The sequence below is a fragment of the Formica exsecta genome, unplaced genomic scaffold (assembly GCF_003651465.1).
Source record: "Formica exsecta isolate Colony F162 unplaced genomic scaffold, ASM365146v1 scaffold1387, whole genome shotgun sequence".
NCBI lineage: Eukaryota > Metazoa > Arthropoda > Insecta > Hymenoptera > Formicidae > Formica > Formica exsecta.
The window spans coordinates 318513-324754 of record NW_021848718.1 but is presented as its reverse complement, the minus strand read 5'-3'; positions in this window follow the sequence as shown (position 1 = coordinate 324754).

Genomic DNA, 6242 nt, shown 5'->3' with positions numbered 1-6242 from the left:
TCCTCCGCTCTTCTTCGTTACTTTCGGGGTTGACCCCGTCTCTCTATCGTCCCTTCTCGTCGTTCCCTTTCTCTCCTTCTTTCTCTCTTTGACCTTTACCGTCTCATTTATCCTCGCACTCGGTGTCGTCCGTCTTCGTCCCCGTCGTCACTCTCTTCCCAAGAGTTCCCGTGAAACTGATTGTCTCGTCGTTAAGCGGCAATTTATATGTTAACAGGCCCGAATCGGTCGAGAGTCATGCATACGTTTAAGGAACGGGATTTCGCAGGGCAAGCTCGCATAACGACAAAGGTGACGGCGCGGATGATGGCCCTGTCCGTCGCACGAAAATAAATTCCTCGATTCCGTCACTTTATTTTGACTAACCACGATAATAGGCCAGCTTTTCTTATATATTTCAATATCTTATTATGTTCTCATGTTGTTAATAAGAGAAATGTTAATTTTCAAATACACGTAACATTAGAATACAAATTTCTATTAATTCCCCTTTACTCTAAAAGCGTGCACGAAAAAGTGAATGGAAATGAGGGGAGGCTTAATTATTACAATCCACCAATGAATTTATCTTTTACATCCGATTATTGTATTATTTATAATTATATATATGTTTTTACATCTTTTTACTTTTCACAAAGCTGCAGAAGAGAGTGCATCGCGCGAAGCAATTAGTTTGTGCAGAAACTAACATGAGGCGACTGAATTTGTGTATAAAGTTAACGCAGAGAATCGCAACTACGTCGTAGCGTGACAACAGTTTAGTTTAATATCCGGCGACGTGTCCAAATAAACTTTGAATGACATCGCTCTCAGCATTTGTTTAATACTTGAATCGTCATATAAATTTTCATAATTTAGTTATTCACACAACCTTATTATAAGCGTAAGAAATTTAAGTATAACGTATACTCACATAAAGAAGAGACTTATATCTTACATATATTCACAAAAAAAAAAAAAAAAAAATTCGAAAATGAAAACAATTTTTGAGGATAGAAAGCAGAAAATGATAAATGTATTAAATTATATCTAAATTTACAATTTTACGGATTAATTCCTTTTGCATAATTGCTGAATAAAATGTTTATAATGTTTATAATGTATCTCGCAATATTTACTTTAATAATAAATGCAGCAATATAAATCTTAATCGAATAATAAAGCGGCAATGCGCAAGCGCACGTTTAAAAGATGAAAAATTCTTTATTAAGAAACCGTTGAATGAAATAACAATAGGGCGTGCTTTTCCGAGTTCGTGCTGTGCTATGCAAATTATACGCTCGCTCGTTGGAAGGAGCACATGTAAGCCCATAAAAATACAAGCAGTATACGGCGTAGCGCAAAGTGGATTCTCGGCAATAACAAAATTTTTGAATAAGAAATTACGTTAACAGGGTAAACGTAAGAAATTTTCTAGAGATAAGAATAGTATAGTAATTAGGCTACTTGATCGATTCTTCGCTCGTTAAACGTTGTTTCGCCGCGCCGATAATTAATACGGCATCGCGAAAGTCAACTCGTTATCTCGGACAACAATCGGGCGCTGCAGCAGCCGCTCTGTAATTTGACAAGCCGCGTCGTTCATCAGCGCGACATCGTAATGCGCGGATCCGCAAATTTCATCGATGCGTCATACATAACGAAGGATCGAACACATTCGCCGCGTTCCAAACGGATGCTTTTCGCGACGGCGGTCGGTGGAGAGAATCGAGGGGGAAGGAAGGGTCAGGGAGGATATCGTTGACGTAGTAACTTTGGCAAACAGGACATCGGGAAAATATGGTGACGCGGCAGAGAGGGCGAGAGCTCTATCAATTCGTTGACTGACTCATTAGACGCGACGCGTGAATTCTCCGGTCCACCTCTCGCGTATCGCGGGACGTATTCGCGAAAAGCCGCAGCAAACTCCATGGTTCTGCTACGTTAAAGCATTGATGCGATTGATTTTACCCGGGCACACTAAATTGGCTCATGAATAATTCCTATCTATCTGTGTAAATTACTCGTGACGAATCTCGATGCAGATGACGTAGCGGAATCAATGAGAACATTATACGCGGGAGTTGTACATTTTCTTTTTTACGTTATTCATCGATATAAATGGGAAGAAGTGACTAAGCGCGGCTTCTATAAGCGTCTTTTACTTGTTGCATTTATGTACTTCGCATAAGAAAAAAAAACCCACAAATATCGCTGAATGATACTTTTTAAATACTTTGAATGTACAAGTTTTTCTCTTTTTATTTTTCTCTTAAATACGAGTACTGCTCAAGATAATTTTTCACGCGCTCGACTTAAAAATGTTTATTTGTGTCTCTCGGAAAGTTGTACATACAGTGTACCGATTTCACGACGCAATATGCGTCGCATTGGGACGGGGAAGCAAACTCTCTCTCTACATCGTTGATATCACCAGGAGAATTACGTGTACAAAGAGCGCGAAAGTTTAATTACTCCCACGCGAGATGTTACTCCCATAAGTAACAACATACACGATGTGTTCTCGGAGAGCGGATCGATCAACCCGTCGTAGATTCAACGGAATCTGGAGGAAAGTTGGCGCCGCGGAAAATCACATTTATATTCGCGTGTTACACCCGAATTGAGAGTACCATGAGCTCTCTCGGGGTCATCGTAGAATGCGCGCGAAATTTTGTAAGCCTTCGTAAAATTGAAAGAAATTCTCTGAAAAGTTTGGCACACGCGCGTGCGCGGCATTCTAAGTGATCTAACTATATATAACAAATTATAGTGTGAGAAAGAATATATAAAATACTTATGGCTGTGTATAAAAAAACTCGCGTTCGATTTTAAGTCAAACGAAATAAAATTTGACTCACTCAACAAACTCAAGGGCACACGTAATTAGTAAGTTAAATTATTCCTATGCGAGAAGTTACGTACACACTCGCGTTTGTTCGTATATAATATGTTCCAACAACAAAGTTGCTAACAAATCAGCGTGAAATTCCAAAATAATGCGGGGCGCGAGCTTGCGGTCCGCGTGGACAAGTTTCGCGTTGGATTTAACTTGCACAACTTTAATACTCGTATATTACCGAAATAAAATTATACAGCAGCACATAACAGAGAATAACACAGGTAAGAAAGTTAAAACAATTGAAAACAAATTGAAATGTTCTAAATTGAAGAGGAAGATTTAACAAGACTATAACATATGTTATGTGAAATTATTAAGAAAAACAAAACCACAAATGCTGCTCTTATTCGCAGCATATAAAATTATGATGTATTATAGATTTAAAAATTCGTGACGATATACATGTGTGTGCGCGCGCGATTTTAGGATTAACGAGAGATTAGCATATGAAACTCGCTTTTTATCGGTTTCTAACATTTGCGAGATGTCTCGAAGACGGTTCAAAGCGACACGAAGCCCCGATGTCCGCGTTGTTTTATAACAATTTCAATTCACCGGGACACGTCACAAACAGAATCAAGAGGCATACGCGCACACATATAATTAGAAAGTTAAATTACTGCCACGGCAAATGTTATTCTAGTATGCGAGCTGTGCGACACGGGGCGAGGCCGCGTCGCTTCTGCATCCTAAATTGTGCGATTTACCTAAAGCTTTCCATTATTACCGCACGTTGCAGCGGCTGGAAGATGCTCGGTGACGCGTAAAATAGGGCTGGACATAATTCGTGAAATTATTCGACCTCAGACGGTCGCATGAGAATCGTTTTTTTGTTAGGCAGACGCTTGTTATAAATACGAAATTTAATAAATATGACATCACGCGAATATTGATGTTTGGTCACACACAATTGATTATTCTATTAAAATAATATATATATAATGTATATTTTGAAAGATAATGTACAATATAATAAGGATACAAGATATAACACTACAAAAATTTACAAATTGTACCTATTATAATTATTGAAACTACTAAAAGCAGTTGATATTGAATCGTTTGGTTATGCAATGATAATGTATAATCACAGAAACGCGGACTCCAGAGATACAAAGTCAGAATGGAACAGATTGCGTTCTTGACATGTTGATATCAAGGTGTAACGCTGAAATGTTACAAAAGGTAAAAAGTCACGAGTAATAATAACAAATGAAATTCTCCCCGTCGTCGTCGTCGTCGTCACGACGGCATTCACAAGTCATACAAACGAGAAAGAGAGAGAGAGAGAGAGAGAGAGAGAGAGAGAAAATACAAGCTACAAAGTTATATCAGACCGACGCAAGATGTACGTAACCTTGTACACAGCATTCGCGACATGTTTCTTGACGTGGGTGGGAGGATGAGATAAGTGGAGATTCACCGGAGATATCGCACCTGACGAGAAACGCGCCGGGACCAGAAAGAGGGGGAGAGAGGCTGATACGATATAGTAGGTCACGCGCTGAAATTGACCCTTAAACATTAACTCCGCCAGCTTTATGCCGTCCTGCGGTTTCAACAGGATAATACCCTCAACTTTTAACGACTCGAGTCCCCAGCGGTATTCTCGCTTCGTCCCTTTTTTGTGCTCTTTCTTCACTTGGTTGGGCGCGTCCTTCCTACCACCGTGACTCTACCTTCCGACCCCTCTGTACTCTGTCGGCCGAGTGTAAATACCCTGCTTGGCGGTTATACACCGGTGGCAATTCGTACGCTACCGCGATGAGACTTTTGCGGAAAAAATCCAATTCTTTTTTCCGCCGTACTCGCCGCGGATCAAAATTCATCTCTGCGCGAGAAGTAGCGCACGATTGTGGATAAAGCCGCGAGGATTTTCATACTCGCCATCGTCCGTATTGTGACCCGTACGTGCGGATTAAATACATGCACAAAATTAATATACACATATCCGACAGAGTATCTACGGGATGTCCTCGTTAATTTTTAATGAGACGTGTATCTTTGATAATTTTAATAAAAGTATCAAAGCACTAAATAAGTAGTATAATCAAAGCTATTAATAAGATAAATACAATATCTTATTATCCATCTAATATTTTATCGATTTTGTTTCAATAAATTTGTAATTTTAAAATGAGTTACGAAGAAATATTAATCTTGACAAGTGATAATTTTTGACATGATGCTGATCCTTCTCGATATTTACGCGATATGGTCTAATTGACTTTTAATCCGTCGAAGAACGTTAATATGATCTTAGTGAGACACGCAGTATACTTTAAACCAGTAATCGGATTAGGTATTAAGCGGTATTTTCACCTCCGCGACATGGTGAACTTTACTCGCGACGATATTCTAAAGCTACGTATCGTTAATCCTTATTCTATCCTTTTATATGTTTTCCGATGCATTATTTTAACGGAGAATAAGTATATAATAAAAAAGCCAGATTTGTTGACACCGAAATATTTATAATATACCTGGAGATGATATGCAACAAATGCATATAAAAATAAATAATGACGTATAGAAATTATTTTAAATGCGGTGTAATTTAAAATGTAACTACATATTTTCTCGTAAATTCAACAAATATTCAATATCCCTCGTCATGACGATATATTTCACACACGCATTTATGTTATTATATACATATTTAAATATGATCTCTTCCCGTAATCGTATATATCATCGGTATCTGCGCCACAAAACACTCGGATGGATTTTCGCCATATTTTCATCTATTATTATGAATTTATTTCAACTTTCTTTTTGGCGTTATCGATTCTCACATTCATTTAAACTTATCTCGCAGCTACGACGACCTATCAAACACTCTTCGGATGTTATTAAAGAACATATTTTTCCGTCTTTATCGCATTTTGATTTAATTTTTATCGTGCTTGCTCGACGGCAAGCACGCCGAAGAGTCAGGGTTGCCCGGCCGGAATTTAACGCAATTCTGCGTTTAATCCGAACTTTCAAAGCTGTTAACGAGGACTGGCCGCATGTCCCATCCGCTCGTTCTCTTTCACCCCATCGGCCTGCTTCCTCTTATGCTCTCCCTCTTCGTGTTGCACGCATTTGTGTCTGTATATGTGTGTCTGTGTATACGTACGCGCTCTCGAAAATGTGCTGGTACGGGACGTACATGCAGCCGGAGCACTTATGGTGCAGCACGCCAAACGTATTCTCTACTCTATTACTATTAGTTCAGGGCTGTAACTTATGCAAGATTAAGTAAAGTTGCCCGAGCATGCCAGTTCGACGAAGTTTGACGTCCATTAGAGCATTATTGCAACGATAAGATGAATCGGCGGTCGATATTATCTTCGTCTATTAACTGATATTACTGCGT